Source organism: Paramisgurnus dabryanus, chromosome 23 (genome assembly GCF_030506205.2).
Source record: "Paramisgurnus dabryanus chromosome 23, PD_genome_1.1, whole genome shotgun sequence".
Lineage (NCBI taxonomy): Eukaryota > Metazoa > Chordata > Actinopteri > Cypriniformes > Cobitidae > Paramisgurnus > Paramisgurnus dabryanus.
The window spans coordinates 24,531,944-24,552,574 of NC_133359.1; positions in this window are offsets into that span (position 1 = coordinate 24,531,944).

A 20,631-nucleotide genomic window follows, 5' to 3' on the forward strand; every position below is an offset into this window, starting at 1 on the left:
AGACAGACAGACAGACAGACAGACAGACAGACAGACAGACAGACAGACAGACAGACAGATTGACTGACTGACAGACAGAAAGAGGGATAGACAGATAGATGGACAAATTCAGTGTTTTTGATTGGCCTGTTATCAAGTTTCTGGAAGTATCTGAAGTCAACATGAATCACGTGACCTTCAAGCATTTTGAACTCCTGCTGTCATAACTCTGTCGTTTTTCTCAGTCTCTTTGGAGTATTTCTCAGATTAGAAATTAATTTTCAAAACATTTTGTTCAACCTCGACATCATCAAGTCAGTTGTGCACAACATAAAAGCAAATTCTCATTGTTTTGAACAAATTGCAATACAATCATGCAGATTTTTATACAATTGTCCAATATACAATTTAGCATTAAAAATGGTAAAAAGGTGAATTCATCACAGTTTACATCAGAAAATACTGACACTTATAATTGTGTAGGTACACTTGGTATATTGATAACATTTGACTAAACATTTTGACTGTCTTGTTTATGAACAATAACACACGGATTTGCTATATTGATGGCACTGACATGTTTACTGATGTAAAAATGTAAGGATAATGAACAAGTTACAGGCTTTTGCAGGACATCAATAATGTTTATACAGATTGTTCTGATTTTAAGGTTTAAAGCAACTGAGAAAAACTGTAATTAATGCACCATGAACTAACATTAATAACTGTATTGATATTAAGTAACATTAACAAGAATTAATACAAGCTGAAAAACTATATAGTTGATTGTTTGTTCATGTTAGTTAAGGTATTTAAACTTTACTTTGACATTAAAGCGTGTGAATTACAATGTTTTTTCTTTGAAATGTTATAATTTTTACTAACCTTTTACAATAAAAGAGAAGCGTTGAGAGAGATGAGAGTTTGTTGTTGCTCTTTGTTGACTGATGATGCCTCACGGTTGCCACGGCAACTCAGCTCTCATCTAGAACTTAATGCAGAAACACTCAACATCAATATACAATATAAAAATACAACATCATTCACTTTATCACTGGTTTCATTAAGTTTCCATTTTTAAATGTTTTTTTAACATTTTTCCTGAAAGTTTTAATACACTGACAATATTTTGATTATCCAATAGGACTAAGGCCTAGTCCTGGTTTAAGTTAATCTCTGTCTGGTAAACCACCCCTCTGTGTTTTCTATACTGAAGATTCATAATTTTACAAATCTATTGTGCCTATTAAGCAGAAATAAACTTAATAAAATACACCCCATATCAATCACTGTATTATTACTTATATGAATTGATGGGAAAATGCTAGCTTTTTGTTCATGTTCATTTTAACCATGAATTGAACCAATGCAGCATCATATAATAGCGCCTATGCACAGGGATGAGCAGCATTTGAAATATAATTGCTAACAAAATAAATGTCCATGAGTTTCACTTCAGCACACTGTACCAGATCATAACTAATTCCGTAATTACGATAAAGACCTTTATAATTACTAACATCATGACCTTCACTTACCAAATTACCGACCATGAAATTTTCTGTGAATCTAAATTTTAATATTCACTTGACAGCAATTTATCAATTCAGTTTACAAAAGACAAAAAAAAAAGGAAAACTATGGAAAACATGCTTACAGTAACAGATTATCACAAAAAGGTCACAATTCAGCATTACATGCCTTGTATCATGAACTAATGTCTAAATGTTTAAAGATGTAAAACTATTCAACAGAAACCATGAACAATTAAAAATGTAGCAAACAGCAGACAAGTTTAGATGATCAAGTGCATCGTTGTACCAAAGCATTTACAATTTGTCCAAAACAATGAGAATTTGCTTGTATGTTGTGCACAACTGACTTGATGATGTGAAGGTTGAACAGCGTGTTTTGAAAAATTTATTTCTGATCTGAGAAATGCTCAAAAGAGACTGAGAAAAACTGTAATTCATTTGTATCTACCTATTATCCCTACTGAATAATCCAGCATTAGCTGGTTTTAGCTGGTGTTTGAGGTGGCAGTAGCTGGTTTTTAGCTGGTCTTTCAGCCTGACCAGTTATGTCCAGCTGGACCAACTTAAAAAGTGACAAAAACACAGTTAGACCAGCTAGCTACACCAGCAAAACCAGCTAAAACCAGCCCACCTGCTTATGCTGGTTTTAGGTGGGTTTTTTCAGTAGGGATGTATGGTACAAAACAAACAATAAACAATAAACCCTAACTATTCGTGTATTTTCAGTGTTTTATTAATTAAAGCTCGCTTCTGAGCTTTTATAATGGATGTTGTTTATTAATAAGTCACTTATGTTCGTTTTATTGTGTCTGTGCTGCCATCTAGTGACTCACGAAAATTGTTTAACAATGATTTTGCTGTAATTACTTATCGAAAAGCAAATTTACTATGAAATTGTACATAATATTATATAAATAGAAAAATTAAAATAATTCACTTCAGTGTTGTTGGGGAAAACGCACAGACTGCAGTTAAAATCACTTCATTTCTTCTTTTGCTGGAGATACAGCTCAATTAAAAACTTGATTTATATGATTGCTTTGCTCTATTTCGTTACTTATGTAAGCAGCACTGAATTAAAAATGACTGCTATAAGCAAACATCATAAAACTTAAATAAAAGACAAAAACCTTTAGGAGGAGAAATCCAGCAGCTGTCAGGAGGAGCGAACTTCAAATGTGACGCTTGAACGACTCGTGTTGTCCCACACGCGATGACTTGAGCGTGGGCTTTATGATGTCACGATATCAAAGCGTCTGCCAGGGTGACCTTGACAACAGAAATGACTTCAGAGATTACAAACATTAACTCTTCACCCGCCACTGACTAGTTATCTAGTCAATTAAAAAGCAATTCGCTTCCGAGCCAATAACATAGATGCAGTAGGTGGCGCTGTTACCCATCTTATAAAACAGCAAATCACAGAGTCATTACTTGTGTGAAACCTTCATTATTTTAAGAAAGTTTTTCACTACTGGATATTTATTTTCTCTTACAATTATATAACTGTAATATTATTGCTAAGAAAATAATATGTTGGACTACAATATAATGAGAGAAATTAATTGGTTTCAATTAAAAGTTTGGTTTGAGACTACACGTGGTTGCAATTAATTTATTTAAGCCACATTTAAACAAAAGTTTTTTATTTTATTTTACTTTTTTTGTTTAAATATAGCTTATATAAATTGATTGCAAGCACTTACCTTTAAAAAAATGTAGTAAATTGAATTAAAGGGATAGTTCACCTAAAAAGGAAAATTCTCACGCTCATGTTGTTAAAAACCTGTATAAATGTCTTTGTTCTGATAAACACAAAGGAAGATATTTTGAGAAATGTTTCTAACCAAACCATTCGTGGATCCCATTTACTTCTACAGTATTATTTTTCCTACTATGGAAGTGAATGGGGTCCACTAACGGTTTGGTTACAAACATTCTTCAACATATCTTCATCTGTGTTCATCAGAACAAAGACATTTATGTGGGTTTTTAACAACATACGAGTGAGTAAATGATGACAGAAATTTCATTTTTGGGTGAACTATCCCTTTAATCAATTTTTCAATGTATTTAATGTTGTACTGGTCGGTTAAATGTTTTAATTTGTTTTACCTATATACATTCAGTCATTATAGTGCAAGAAATACTTTCTTACCCTACTGAAAATTCCAGCTAAGACCAGCATAAGCTGGTGAGCTGGTTTTAGCTGGTCTCCCAGCTTGGTTTTAGCTGGTTTTGCTGGTGTAGCAAGCTGGTCTAGCTGTGCCTTGGTCACTTATTAAACTGGTCTAGCTGGACTTAGCTGGTCAGCTTTGCCAGGCTGGGAGGACCAGCTCAAACCAGGTTCTGCCACCTTAAACCAGCTAAAACCAGCTACCAGCTTATGCTGGTCTTAGCTGGATTTTTCAGTAAGATTAGTATTTTTGTCTTGTTTTCAGTACAAATATCTAAACATTCTTTAATTAATATTTATTTTCTTCATGAGCAAAATGACCTAGAAAAATAAGACTAGTTTTTAGACAAAAAAATATAAATTTTAAGTAAATGAGTGCTTAAAACAACCAAAAGAAATTTGCCAATGAAATAAGAAAAATTTCTTGAAATAAGTTTACTTTTTCCATAAACACTTAATTCAAGAAAAAAAATATTCCATCGGCAGATTATTATTATATTATTATTTTTTTTATTTTTATTTTTTTTATTTTGCTTGTTTTAAGCACAAAATCGCTTAAATTTGATATTTTTTGTCTAAAAACTAGACTTATTTTCCTAGGTCATTTTGCTCATCAAGCAAATACATCTACATTTAAATTTTTTTAGATATTTGTACTGAAAATACAAATCAAAAGTTTTAACAAACAAACCTTGCAAAAAATATACTGGTGTGAATCTTGAGGTAAAACAAAAGTACTTATATGTGTTAAAATATGTTAGTACAAGGTGTTTTAAAATTAAAGCTGCTCAAACATGCATTTTAGTCTGGGACTAGAGTAAGCCCTTCCGCAAATCCGCCCCTAAAACCATTAAAATATAACAGAAACTGAATATTATATACTTTTATTATGTACTTTTTCCATGTGGAGTAAACAGTCATGTGCTAACATATTAAAGCTTTTCCTTCTCTTTATATCAGCATCACTCAGCAACTTGAGAAAACTCATGAAACTCTGGGTTGGTTTGTGAAGTTGAAAAGACAAAATCTAAATGCACACTTATTTCACTTTATTACAAGCTTTATAACATATTTCAGCAAACAAACAGCATTTGTCAAGGTCTCATACAATGTTAAGCACATGACAGATGAAGGTGATATTTATTTACTTACAGGTAAAAGTCATAACATCACAACTAGTGTTTATCAAACTCATTATAACAATAAAGACGTTTGTGCAAAGTTAACCTGGAAATTGTTCAGTCAAGTGGAGTCAACCAAAACAAAAAGCATACTTGTTGTCACACATCTTTCTCAGCTTTAACAGCAGACATGATGATATGTCTATTGTCTGTAGACGGTGGGTTTATCCATGAAATTTAGTTACTTTGTGCAACTTTGTCATTTGCTAGCTTTGTATGCAGTAATATTCTGATTTAAGGACTTAATGTTCATTGTAATGTGCTCGATAAAAAAAGATTAAACAAGAGATGATGCTTATTTGACATCTACTAGTAAAAAAGTAACACAGTTTAAAAATAATGAAAAGCACAGTACATGAAACAAGATCTACTTTTCAGTATGCAGCTTTTGCACAAACTGGACTCATATAAATATCCATGCCATTGTAGGGTTGTAAAGGATTAATATGTTGTCTTAACCGCTTCATATGTTCAGGACTTATAGGCCCTTAACAACTGTGGATCATTTATCGCCATGTCTTTATCTTCAAAAGGTCCACTGTCCTCTCTTTTGATATCAGGAATGGTCATCTCCTAACATAAAACATAAGGTTTATTGTTTACATCATCATAATTCACAGTTCATTTTGTTATTGTAAATACAAACAGCATTCAAGTCTCTGATGTTATTTTTAATGTATAAATTTGGCAATGGGATTTTCCATCTGTCCGATTTCCCACAGCTGGTTAGGTTTGAGGTTTTGCTCCGTTGTCAGTGGGTGGTCCCATCTCTCATGAAACAAATCTAGAATTGCTTGCAGTTGGGGTAAAAACACAAAATGGCAGCAAAATAATTGAAAAGCGCTGCTCAGATCCAGCATGTCCTGTTCCTCTAGTGTGTGTAAAATATGCTAGTGACCCCTATCCAGAGACCACGCCAGAGGCTCTTAAAAAAAAAACAGATGAATTACATTAAATCTTTGATATAGTGATTAAAGTATACATTTACAGAAATAAACAATCTCACCTGTGACTGTGGACACTTTGTCTGCTATAAAACAGTTACTGTCTGATCCGCGTGCAGTACTTATATACTTACTTATTCATTTAGCTGACGCTTTTATCCAAAGGGACTTACAATTGCTATATATGTCAGAGGTCACACACCTCTGGAGCAATGGGTTAAGTGTCTTCAGGGGCGCCGTAAGGGGGGGGAAGTTAGAACGATTTTAAGGGCCCATGAACTTTTGAGGGCCCCAGCCAAGGACTGTGCCGCACATGCAACCCTCTTATTAAGCTGAAGCCCTCTTAGCTCCGCCCCGTCTTTACTCTGCGTTTTAGCGCCGTCTGCAATCCACGGTCTCACAGTGCGCGTGAACTTCACAAGAGAGCAAGGTGTGTGTATTTGTCACGCCCAGGGGCTGGCTATGCTTTACTTAAAGCCATGCCCCTTCTCAACTTCCACCTCGAGGAGGTCTCCAAAGCCAACCCAATGACCAGACAACAACGAGAGCAGGTAATATTAAAACAATCTTTATTTATTAAATATTTAAAATATGCTTGGAAATGGGGAAGGGGGAATTAAAACTAATATCAGGCTCTGCCCTCCAGGTGGGCCACGGCCGAGAAGGTGACAGGGAGCAAGGGGGCGACTGGGGTCCGGGACGTGGGACTCAGGGTCCGGCCTGAGTCTAGTTTTCCGTGGCGCCCTCCTTCTTCCTCCTGGAGGCAGAATCAAAATAGAATGAGTGTGGGGGTTAATGTCCTGGTTGCGTACCTTGGTCTCCCTCGTGGAGGCTCTCGTCCTCGTGCTCACACGGTTCTTTGTCGTGTCACTCACTCTTTCTCTCTATCTCTTCACAGACAGCAGCTGGGACATAAGACACAGTTAGTTCAACTCGGCTTTCTCACCTCTTCGCTGGTTACAGCCTACGGTAAGTATGAGGTTCACACTGCTCGTTTCCTCTGGTATTCACTCTCTTCCTCTCTCTCTTCACAGACAGCAGCTGGGACATAGACACAGTTAGTTCAACTTGACCTTCGCACCTCTTCGCTGGTTACAGCCTACGGTAGGTATGAGGTTCACGCTGTTCGTTTCTCTAGTATTCACTCTCCTTCTCTCTCTCTTCAGCAGCTGGGTGCGGTGCCCTCCTGTTTCAGTAAAGCACAGACGTGGGGGAATTATTTAAGTTGGATAAGGTAAGTATGGCGGACTTACTAATCTTGGCTTCCTCTCGATAGGTCAGATCCGCAGGTAAACCTCTGGCAACGTCGGGGGCGAACCCTCACGACGAGCTCATTGGTCACAGGGGGGTGGGCACGTCACGTCGTCTCACCAGGCCGAGCGCTGCCCTTCTCTATCTGCCGTCTATGCGATCGTATCCCTAGCAGAGGCGCCCCTTTGTAGACACCCGGGACGGCGGAGTGCCTACACCTCACTCTCTGCAATAGTGGATATTAGATAGATCAACGCATCAACACTAATGACCTTTAATTGTACTCACACATTCACCAATCCTTCAGTCCTTCACCGCCGTTTCTTCAGAATTACCCCAACGTCTGGATGGGAAATCGTTTCTGTAGCACCTCTTCGTTATGTGGACCGAAAGCGTATACACAGCATAAATTCTGATATCTTCTGCTAAGACCGGCAACCTCTTCATCTTCCTTTGACAAAGTGTACGAAGGCGGGGGTTTGTCTGACAAGACACACAGCAATATACAGCAGTACACAGCAGTACACAGCACCACGTCAAAAGTGTAAGTTTCCACGACACAAAGAATCACCCACCACGCTTAAGTGAACCTCAAAGGACGCCCGTCTCTTTACACTTTGCACAGGTCCAGTGGTTGATGGAAATATTCGGTCTAGCTGATGGCCTAGTCGCTGTGTTTAGCTTCTGTCGGATGTTTCCTCGGCTCACCCACCACACTATCTCAGGGGTAGGGCCGCCCTCCTTCTCCTGGAGGTATCCAATGAAAATACAGATTAGTGTGCAAAGCGTCTTCACTAAATGTTAATACTCACAAGCACCGTCAACGATAAATATCGACTGTCCCTTGTTTCTGATCCACACAACAGGCAACATCAATCCTGCAAAGCAGGGCGTTTCTCCAGCGTTTACTCAATCCACTTGCAGGTCTGTACTCACATATACTCCGTTCTCTTCTTCTGTTATGACTGTGCTTACGATTCCATTCGTTCGTTTTCCAACCTTTAAGGTTCCCAGCGTTTCTCCAACTGCACTGCTTCAGCCTGGGAAAAAGAGCCCGACCGCTACCAGCAATACACCCGAGGAGTGTACACAACACTGCAACACAACGTCCACAACCAGCCCCGGGGTGCTCCTCTAAAAGATCCACAGCTCGCCTTTCTTTCGCCTCCTGTGGCTCCGTCCTCTTTCCGCGCGCTTCGTAGCGCAGCCCGGATCAACAGAGCCTGCGGGCTCTTCAAAAGGTGCGGATCATCTTTCTGCCTTTGGCAGAGGAGCTTTCCCCATGTCGATCGCCTCTCGTGTCTAACGTGCTCGAAAGCAACTATCCTCCTGTGTGCTGCTACAGCTCCCTTTAAGTGGCCCGTCCTCATTTCCTCCTCTTATCAGAGCTGCTACATAAATTGGCTGCACCTGTGGCTCGTTTCCTCATAATTTGTGTTGCCAGGGAGACTGGGAAGTGAAAGGTGCTTTTAAAAATTCTCTCCGGGCGGAACCTCTCCTCTCAATTTTTGGTTCCGCCCTAAGTCACCCTGTGACATCTTTACTGCTATTTGCTATGATATCTGCATATGTGCACTTCCTTACTATAAATGCAGTTTACACAATGTGACGCTGGATCAATACAATGTAGTTTTCTTTCCACTGTAATAAGTCTTTGCTCTGTTCACCTCAGTTTAAAAAAACACAAGGTGATTTACGTTCCCTGTTTTGTGTTATGATTCTAACGCGAAGTCAGCCCTTATAAGCTGTTTAATTAACGTAGCCCGTATAAGCTAATTAACATAAACTAGAAATGCGATCAGTTACACACTAGTTTTGTAACGCAATATGCCAAGGAAGGATTTTTATGCAGTCGTGAATCGAGTTGGTTGTGATAAAACTGAAATGCAAAAAAAGGCTAAACTAGTCCAGTTATGTATATTAAAGCTTCTCAACTTGCAACAGGGTTAAGAAATCAATGGAAATCTATGTTGTAATCTGCTATAGTTGTCATTCATTTCATTTTAGAGCCCCGTTGATTAAAAAACAGTCTGAAGAATCATTTAATAACAGTATAGCTGTTTTCTTAAAGAGTAACTACACCCTAAACCAACTTTTTTTAGTTAATGATCTGTAAGAATAGGGTTCCCTTTCAGTCGGTCACTACGACGTCACGTCGTGACCGACGAATTGGGAACTCGCATTGAGAGACCAATCAGCTTCGCTTGTATGTAAAAGAGCCAATGAATGTTCGCATGCAGTATTTGCATAATGCTGGCTCCACCCCGCCAGGTGGGTATAAATGCCAGCAATAGACTGCATTCAGTAGCTTTTCGCTTCGGAGCCATCAGCTGTGCACTGCTGCTGCTGTGTTGGAATCAACTTGTGTGTTTGTTGGTAGGAACCTGTGCGTGGTTGTTGGCATGATAGCGCTACAGCGGCTTCCACTGCCTGTGTTAATTTTTAAGTTTAATCAGAGCGTGTGGTTACTGTTCCCCTGTGTGCTTCATCTTCCATCTGCACTAAAAGAGTAGTTTCCTCACAAAAGAGCTGCACAGTGATTTGTGTCTTTTTAAAGACTACATTTCTCTGTGCCCCACGGGCGGTTTCGCGTCTTTTTAAAGATGGCGTTCCGTCCGTGTGTTTCTGGATGTGGTCGATTTATGGCACCGTCGGATGCTCACGATCGCTGCCTCTCGTGTCTGGGTGTTACACACGCTGAGGCAGCGTTCGTGGATGGTTCATGTTCCCATTGCGGGAAGATGACCATCTCTGAGCTGAAGACCAGGCTGTCTTACCTCCAGGGTAAGACGCCCCCCGTCCCGCTGCCTCGTTCGTGTCGACGAGCTCCGGGCTGCCACGGGTGACAGTGGGATTGCTCCCCGCAGGGAACCAACCCTCCGGGTCCTCTCACTCTTCAGCTCTGCTGCCAGCTGAGAGTTTGGAGGGAGGTAGTGGACCAAGCGTACCACACCTATCCTTCGGCTCTCCCGATGAGGACCGTATGTCGGTCGCAGCATCGGAGGGTGGGCAGTCACTCTCGGATGTCGGCTCAGACCCGCTGCCGCCGTCGGGGCACGCAGCACAAACCGATCCGGAGATGGCTGCCATGCTCGCTCGGGCGGCTGAGACGGTTGGCTTGGATTGGACTCTGCCTCCACCACCCGAACCGTCTCGCCTGGACGATTGGTTTCTCGGGGCGGCTCGCGCTGGTCCATCCCGCTCTGCCCCGGTTCCTTTCTTTCCCGAGGTGCATGAGGAGGTTACAAGGTCGTGGATGGCTCCTTTCGCCGCCCGCAACCGGCCTTGTAAGCCTTCCCCCCTCACCACTCTTGACGGCGGGGCCGCCAAGGGGTACATGGCTATCCCAACTGTGAAGCGGTCGGTCGCGATGCAGCTGTGTCCGGCCACCGCTGCCTCATGGAGGGATAAGCCGTCCCTGCCCTCGCGGGCTTGTAAGTACTCATCTGCTTTGACGGGAGCTGCTTACATGGCCTGTGGGGAAGCGGCCTCAGCCCTGCACGCTATGGCGCTGCTCCAGGTCCATCAGGCCAAGGCACTGAGGGACCTGCACGAGGGTGGTCACGACCAGACAGCCCTTAAAGAACTACGTGCGGCTACCGACCTGGCGCTACGGGCGGCCAAGGTCACCGCACAGGCTGTTGGGCGTGCAATGTCCACCATGGTGGTCCAGGAGCGCCATCTCTGGCTCTGCCTGGCCGATATGAGCGAGGCGGACAAGACACGGTTCTTGAACGCCCCCATATCCCAGGCCGGCCTCTTCGGCGATGCGGTCGAAAGCTTTGCCCAGTAGTTTTCGGCCGCACAGAAGCAGACCGAGGCGATCCGTCACATCCTGCCTCAGCGTCAGCCCGCTGCTACCACCGCTGTACCGGCGGCAGCGCCTCAGCCTGCTTCCCGCCGAGGTCCCGCGCCGCCCCAGCAGCGACCTAAGCGGCGTCGTGGATCCAGTCGTCGGCAGGGCGCCCCGCCCGTCCAGCCTCCCGTGAACCCTGGCAGGAAGCACAGAGGTAAGCGGCCCTAAGACGGGCCACCTGGAGATGGCGAGGACTGCTCTTGGGGAGACGGTGACCGCACCGCTCCCTCCCACCGAGGAGGGACGGGTGGAGAATCTTTTGTTACAGTTAATTTCTGTTCAGCCGGCTTTTCAGCCGGTACCCACAACTTCACCAAAAGAGCAATTTCCTATTCCTTCTCCAGGTTATCAGAGAGTGATGAGCGCGATGGGTGGCCCTCTGGAGCCAACCCACCCGCTCACTCCTCCTTCGCCAGCGGACGTGCACGTGCATCCTCGCTGCCCGGCCGTCCAACAGCGGAGCCGGGCGAGTGTTCCTATACGCTTGCCTGTTCCCTCACGGGCGCCTATATGGCGCACCGGTGTGGGGTCTCGGCTTCGCTGGGCTGCCCCACTGTGGGTACGTCTGTAGTGCCTCTAGTCCCGCTTGTACGGTTCCTGGAAGCCTGGTCAGAGCTCCCCAGCCCGTCCCGGTGGCTTCTTCGCACCATCAGACTCGGCTATGCGATCCAGTTCGCCCGGCGTCCCCCCAAGTTTGCGGGCGTCCTCTTCACCACGGTGAAAGATGTAGATGCCCACGTCTTGCGTGCGGAGATCGTTGTCTTTCTGGCGAAGGACGCGATAGAGCCGGTCCCTCCAGCCGACATGAGGTCGGGGTTTTACAGCCCCTACTTCATAGTACCCAAGAAAGGCGGTGGGTTACGACCGATCCTCGACCTGCGTACTTTGAATCGTGCACTTCACAAACTGCCGTTCAAAATGTTGACGCAGAAACGCATTTTTCAATGCATCCGTCCAGGGGATTGGTTTGCAGCCATCGACCTGAAGGACGCGTACTTTCATGTCTCGATACTCCCCCGACACAGGCCTTTTCTCCGCTTTGCGTTCGAGGGACGAGCATATCAGTACAAAGTCCTGCCCTTCGGGCTCTCCCTGTCCCCCCGTGTCTTCACGAAGGTTGCGGAGGGTGCTCTTGTTCCCCTCAGGGAACATGGCATTCGCATCCTTGCTTACCTCGACGACTGGCTCATAGTAGCACAGACTCGAGAGCAGCTTTGCGAACACAGGGACATGGTGCTCAGGCATCTTGCCCGCTTGGGTCTTCGGGTCAACTGGGAAAAGAGCAAACTCTGCCCCACGCAGAAGATCTCTTATCTCGGTATGATTTTGGATTCGGTCGAACTTACGGCACGTCTCACAGAGGAACGTGTTCAGTCAATGCTCAAGTGCTTGAGTTCGTTAGATCACAGGACGGCGGTCCCCCTGAAAGTGTTTCAGAGGCTCCTGGGGCATATGGCAGCGGCGGCGGCTGTGACACCGCTCGGACTGCTCCATATGAGACCGCTTCAGCATTGGCTGCTCGGCCGAATTCCGAGATGGGCGTGGCGCAGCGGCACACACCGGGTGCAAGTCACACCAGCGTGTCGTCGCACCCTTCGCCCGTGGTCAGACCCTTCCTTTCTCCGGGCAGGCGTGCCCTTGGAACAGGTCTCCAGGCATGCGGTGGTCTTCACGGATGCCTCGGCCACGGGCTGGGGAGCCACCTACAACGGGCGTGCAGTTTCAGGCGTCTGGACGGGGCCCCAACTGCACTGGCACATCAACTGCCTCGAGCTGTGGACGGTGTATCTTGCTCTGCTCCGCCTCAAGAGCGAGTTACAGGGCAAAGATGTTTTAGTCCATACAGACAATACAGCGACAGTTGCCTACATCAACCCTCAGGGTGGTGTACGCTCCCGTCGCATGTCACAGCTCGCCCGCCATCTCCTCTTGTGGAGTCAGAAACATCTGAGGTCCCTTCGTGCCATTCATATCCCGGGTGTGCTCAATCGTGCGGCCGACAAGCTATCATGAGCTGTGAGCCCCGGCGAGTGGCGACTCCACCCCTGTGTAGTTCAGCTGATTTGGAGACGGTTCGGAGCAGCACAGGTAGACCTTTTTGCCTCTCCAGAAACCTCCCACTGCCAGCTGTTTTATTCCCTGACCGAGGGAACCCTCGGCACGGATGCGCTGGCACACAGCTGGCCTCGGGGTCTTCGCAAGTACGCGTTTCCCCCAGTGAGCCTTCTTGCACAAACGTTGTGCAAAGTCAGGCAAGACGAGGAGCGGGTCCTCCTTGTGGCCCCATACTGGCACACGAGGACGTGGTTCCCAGAGCTGGTGCTTCTCACGACAGCCCCTCCCTGGCGAATTCCCCTGAGGAAGGATCTTCTTTCTCAGAGAGGCGGCACAATATGGCACCCGCGCCCGGACCTGTTGAATCTCCACGTGTGGTCTTTGGACGGGACGCGGAGGTTTTGAGTGGTTTATCCATGCAGGTAGCAAACACTATTGCTTCGGCGTGTGCACCGTCTACTAGACAGGCTTACGCACTGAAGTGGAACCTGTTCGTCGAGTGGTGTTCCTCTCAGCAAGAGAACCCCCAGGATTGCCCGATCGGTGTCGTGCTTTCTTTTTCACAGGACCGGTTGGAGAGGAGGCTGTCCCCCTCCACCATTAAAGTCTATGCTGCAGCAATCTCTGCCTACCATGCCCCTATAGCAGGCAGGTCGGTCGGTCAGCACGACCTGGTCATCAGGTTTCTTAGGGGGGCGAGGAGGTTGAATCCATCCCGTCCCCCCTCCATACCCTCTTGGGATCTGTCCGTGGTGCTAAAGTCTCTCCAGGACGCCCACTTCGAGCCTCTGCAGTCAGCGCATGTCAAGTTTCTTTCTATGAAAACTTTGACCCTACTCGCATTGGCCTCGATAAAGAGGGTAGGGGACCTGCACGCTTTCTCGGTCGACGAGTCGTGCCTACAGTTCGGGCCTGTTGACTCCAGTGTTACACTGAGACCCAGGCCTGGCTATGTGCCCAAAGTTAGCACCACTCCTTTCAGAGATCAGGAGGTGAGTCTGCAAGCACTGCCCCCGGAGGAGGCAGACCCAGCCTTAGCTTTGCTGTGTCCCGTCCGCGCTTTGCGACTGTACGTGGACCGAACGCGAAGCTTTAGGACCTCAGACCAGCTCTTCGTCTGTTACGAAGGACAGCAGAAGGGAAAAGCTGTCTCCAAGCAGAGGCTGTCACACTGGATAGTGGACACCGTTTCCCTTGCGTATCAATCGCAAGACCTCCCGTGCCACAACGTCACACAAAACCCCGCCCACTATCATCTCATCTCACTGACAGCTGTCAAAAATAAAGGACGTTAGGTCATGGAGAGCAGGTGAGAGACGCATAAATTCATATTTGTGGAGCAATGCTAGCTATGCTTAAACGTATCTTGAAATAAATCGATATACAAAAGCATTTTAACACTGTTGACTGTATTTAACTTATTCAGTCATATGTTTAACATGTTTCCACTATTTATGGAGGGATTTAATATTTAATGGCAGAATTGAATAAATCGTTATAATGTTTGAGTTTCCATGGCGACATATCAACGTGAATGTTGCGCTTCTTTCTGGTCAGTCAGCAGTTTCTATCTCATTTAACACATTTTAAGTTACTTGAAAACACTTACAAACCATAATAACATTAACCAAATACGTTTATTCAATGTTGGTTTTATAAAAAGTAAGTTACTTATAAATGTGTTTGTAAATTACATAACTATAAGACTATAGAGGGAGACATGAACAGGAAATTTAGGAAATTGTTAGCTGTTTTAGTAAAATCATATTTGTAAACAGGGGCGGACTGTCCATCTGGCAAACCGGGCAGTTTCCCGGTGGGCCGACGTACTTTTTGGGCCGATACATCTCATACTATATTTGTCTGAGCAGCCCAGTTAGCGTCTTTTTTTCTTAGACAGACCGGTCCACTGACATTTAAGAAGCAGCCCATTGGTTATTTTTTTTTTAACGACATTAAGCTGGCCCAATGACTGACCAGCACAGTCATCGTCCTTTCTTTTCTTAGATAGACCGGCCCACTCACATTTAAGCAACAGCCTATTGGTTATTATTTTTTGAATGACATTAAGCTGGCCCAATCACCACTTTGGTCTCTGTGCAAGCGAGCGTGCATCGTCGGTCAGTTCACGTGTCAAAACAGTGAGAGAGAGAGAAAAAACGCAAGGGAGGCGCAGAAAAACTGCGTGACAAAAAGAAGCAGGCTCTTCAGGCAGACGCTGCAAAATGTGTTAAAAACACACAAATGTTTTCTGCGGCAGCAGGACCTTCAACTCGCGTCGCTGGTGATAGTGATGATGATGATGATGATGGTGGCGGTGGTGGCACTGGAAGCACCAGCACGCAAAGTGTCAGTGAGGAGAGGGAGAGAGACGAGGGAGAAGTGAGTGTAGTGACTGCGGTAAGCAGAACTGCTTTCAAACACAAGTGTAGATAGATACCCCTTGATAAAACTGAGTCAAAAACACAAAATATGGTGATAAAGCTGCAATAAAATAATTGCACTCTTTGCTCTGTGACTACGAGAGTGTATCTGATTCGTAGATTTTTTGTTGATTGTCTGTTTCAAAACGTATCATTTCTCTTCAAACAAAATCAAACAATCGAGGAAATCTGCTTACAGAAAAATATATGTTTATTGTATAACTTCACATTTGACAGATAATGTAAAAAATCTATATTACTGTGTTTAGTTCAGTGAATGTAGTGAATACTTTCCTGTAAGTACTGCAAGTAATAATCAGTTTTCAATATTAATGTAAGCAGCACTTTTGTTTGTTTTTTAAAAAGTCAGCAATCCAATGGCAAATTTTGCCAATTGCATGAAGCTTGTTTTAGGATTCATAAGTGTGGATTATACAGTTTTATTGCATTAATAAATAACACGTTCTAGCAGTGTTTGTTGTATCAACTCTCACTCTTTTCTACCTGCTATTAATTGGGTTTAGTGCTTTTATGGAATTGGAGTTGCTATTGCTATACATATTTAAAGGCGTGCAAAGATGGGTGGTATTTGTAATTATACACTGCAAACAATGATTTTCAAGAAAAAAAATCTTAGTATTTTTGTCTTGTTTTCAATAAAAATATCTAAACATTCTTAAAATAAGATGCTTTTTCTTGATGAGCAAAATGACGCAAGAAAATAAGTCTAGTTTTTAGACCAAAAATTTTAAATTTAAGTGATTTTGTGCTTAAAACAAGCAAAAAAATCTGCCAATGGGGTAAGCACATTTTTCTTGCATTTAGTGTTTAAAAAAAAATTTTCAAGACATTTTTGCTTACCCCATTGGCAGATTATTTTGCTTGTTTTATGCACAAAATCACTTAAATTAAAAAATTTTGGTCTAAAAAGTAGACTTATTTTCTTGGGTCGTTTTGTTCATCAAGAAAAAGCATCTTAATTTTTAGATATTTTTACTGAAAACAAGACAAAAATACTAAGAATTTTTTTTCTTGAAAATAATTTTTTGCAGTGTATGTAGTGTGGGCCGGTTTGGGCCAAAATGCCAGGGCCAAATTATTGTCCCAGTCCAGCCCTGTTTGTAAATCATAAATCAAAAACGTATGAATTCAGGCAGACTAAAAAGTCGGGAAGGTCATCCTAATGTTTCCCACCGATTTTGTTGTTGATGAAAAGCATGCGGGTGAAAGTCAAGTTCAGGTAACGTTGGCTGAAATGTGGCGCGGACGTTGCAGATAAACAAAGATAAAGCCTTTAAAGCTAAAAAAAAAATAAAGCTTAAAATGTGAACATCACGGTTGTTGGGTTTGCTAGTTATTCTCTGCTGTTTGCTTCTCAGTAACACGGTACAATACGGGATTGCAGTTACCGCGACAACCCTAAATCATGTGGCGAAAGAAAGCTGTAGCCATCTGTGATTGACAGCTATCCACCCAGCGCGCGTCTCCCTGAACGGGATCCGATCACACATCCAGATACAGAAGCCACATTTATGTGACAAATGTAAACCCGCCGTGTCCTGATATACGGATGATCGGATCTGCGTGAACGGATCACCGAGATCGCATGTTAATGCAAAATGTAAACGCAGCCTGAGTGCTGCCCTCTTCAGGTTAAATTGTGGCTACTACAATTTTTGTAATGGATGTTGGGTCCAAAAAATGCCTCGTGATGTAAGCAGGTTCAAGCTCACCACGCCTTGTTACGATCTCATCACACACTTAGTTCGTCCCCTCTATGTCGTGTGTGTAACAGCTCAAGTATACAGTATGTCACTGAGACTGCCTGTGAAAATCAGAAAAGTCTCAAATCTTATTGTGAGATAAAAAGCATCACAGTTTAATTTCAAGCATTAATTTCACTATGATTACAATCGCTGACATGACATTACTCAGTCAATATTAAAGATATCAAGTTTATATTTTCACAAAATGTTCTTTACATTATATAGGATGATTTTATGTGGAAAACAGTAAATCACAAAGAAATACTTCAGCTGGGTTTTCACAGGCATGGTCACATTTATCTTTAATCTTTAAGAATGTTGCATTTTCTCTGAATATTTGATTGAATGTACTGTATTTTTCAATTAAATTTACATTGCACAATAAATTATCTTAGCTGCAGACATTTTAGGTATCTATAAATACTGATAACTGTGGTCAAAACAATAGCAAAATAAATAGTTCTGTATTATTAAATTACAGACAAAGATTTTGAATAGCTACAGTAGGTTGGATTGTATGTTTGGTGCGAAATGGGTATGGTGGGCGCCCGACCCCCTATTTTTTCATAGGTCCCAAAATTGCTAGCAGCGCCCCTGAGTGTCTTGCTCAGGGACACAATGGTGTGTCACAGTGGATTCGAACCCGGGTCTCTCACACCCCAAAATAAAAGTAAACATCAACCGAGCCACACCAACATTTTCTCCTCCGTGATCAACTTGAACTCTATACAATAACAAAACATAAACTAAAAAGAGACAGAAATTTACATTAATATCTCATGCAATCCTAATACATGTTACAGTGTGTAACATCAAACTAAATGTATTAAACAAACAGACAAGGCGCTTATGTTTAGTCCCAGATTAAAATGTATGTTTGATCTGTCTTAACAATGTAGCTCACCTTAGAATGAAAATTCTGTCATCATTTTCTCATCTTAATGTTGTTCTAAACCTGTATGAATTTCTTTTTTCTGATGAACACAAAAGAAGATGTTTTGATAAATGATGGTAAGCACACAGCTGATTGTAACCGTGAATGAGAAAATGATGAAATCATTTTTCTTTTTGGGTGAACTTCCCTTTAACCGAAAACAACTTGCCCTGACCTGACATATCTTAAAAAATCTATCAATGCCATTGTTTTGTTTCAAGATGCACACCAGTAATGTTTCTTCTAAGTCACAAGCTACTAACTAAGCCTTGTCTGTGAAACATTGGCCACAATGTTTTTTGTTTATTAATATATCTGAAGATTTTGTTTTCAAGTAAAACTGGATTGTACAAGAAGAAATTAATGCTTTTACTTTAGTGGGCATCCAAATTTCTCAACAGCTTGACTGAAGAAAGACAGGGTTGTGTCAGATCGGTTGTTGTCCGCAGCTTTCAGGTTCATTATCTACACAAAACAACACAAGGACTTAAGCACCACACACTGCAAAAAAATACTTTCTTAGTATTTTTGTCTTGTTTTCAGTAAAAATATCTAAAAAGTCTTAAATTAAGATGTATTTTCTTGATGAGCAAAATGACCTATGAATATAACTCTAGTTTTTAGGCAAAAAAAAAATTAAGCGAATTTGTGCTTAAAACAAGCAAAAAAATCTGCCAATGTAATAATAAAATTTTTCTTGAATAAAGTGTTAATGAAAAAAGTAAACTTATTTTAAGAAAATGTTCAGAGTCTGATAGGTGCCTGCCAAAGCACATTCTATTAACAGTCTCAATTGTAATTTTTATTTATTACATATTTTGTAATTTTTATTTATTACATATTCTTGATTTACATATGTTAACATTTTAAACAATACTAAAACATATCAACAAGTAAAACATGAAGTTGAGTAGATTATATCAAAAAGTAGCCCTCCAGGCTGTTTTATCTATTGTGGTAGCCCACTAGCCTTTGCTCACAAAAAGGATGGAGACCCCTGATATAGACTGTATGACGATGATGAATCGGAGGCTTTGACGGCTGTGACACACGTTAGAAATTCATACAGACTGTGACACACGTTGCGCTACTGGTAAACAAATATAGGTCATTGCACCAAACAGTGTTGCCAGATTGGGCGGGCAGGTTCTTGAATTTGATTGTGCGAGTAAAAATTGGCTTGGGCAGGTGTGCAAAATTTGGGCGGGTTTGAAACATGCATTTTATAGGCTAATTATTTCACACAAAAAAACAAGTGTGCATGTACCCATGAATGTTACTGTATAACAATGTTACTGTATAAAAGATGGAATTAGAAATGAGTCATGGAGAGATGCTTGGGATGATATTTGAATTCATTTTCTGATTGTCTAAATTTTATTGGCTTGAGTGAAAAAAGTAATATTGGTTTGGCACCTGGAACCTTTGCTTCTGCGTTTTTGCCACTACAATACACTCCATAAACTCCAATCAGACTCACACCCTGATGCTGTTTACATCATAGCAGGTGAATTTAACCAAGACAACTTAAAAGAGTTCAAATGTGCAAAAAGTTCAAAAAGAGGATAAAACACTGTGAATAAAGCCTACACTGTAAAAAAAAAATCTGTAAAAAAACGGTAAATCTCTGGCAGCAAAGTTGCCAGAGAAATTCCGTCAAATTACGGTAAAAAAATGTTTTTCAAAATTACATACAAAAACCGTAAAAAAACAGATAATCTTTTACAGTCCTAATTCATTAAATTACAGAATATTACTGTTAATAATTGTTATAAAACTGTGAAAAAACAGATAAATTATGTGAAAATACATGAAATACAACTACTTTTCAGGTCAATCCCTGTAAATATACGGCTTTTATTAGTTATTTTATTAAATTGCTCTGTACTTATACAGTAATATTATTTTAAAATACAGTTTATCTTTGTAAAATAACAAAAAAACACCTGTATAAAAACGTATTAAGTATGTGAAAATACATGAAGTACGCTGTAAAAAAAAATCCGTAAAAAAAACGGTAAATCTCTGGCAGCAAAGTTGCCAGAGAAATTCCGTCAAATTACGGTAAAAAAATGTTTTTCAAAATTACATACAAAAACCGTAAAAAAACAGATAATCTTTTACAGTCCTAATTCATTAAATTACAGAATATTACTGTTAATAATTGTTATAAAACTGTAGAAAAACAGATAAATTATGTGAAAATACATGAAATACAACTACTTTTCAGGTCAATCCCTGTAAATATACGGCTTTTATTAGTTATTTTATTAAATTGCTCTGTACTTATACAGTAATATTATTTTAAAATACAGTTTATCTTTGTAAAATAACAAAAAAACACCTGTATAAAAACGTATTAAATATGTGAAAATACATGAAATACAACTACTTTTCAGGTCAATCCCTGTAAATATACAGCTTTTATTAGTTATTTTATTTAATTGTTCTGTATTTATATAGTAAAATCCTTTTAAAATAACTAAAAAAACAGTATAAAAACGTAATAAGTATGTGAAAATACATGAAAA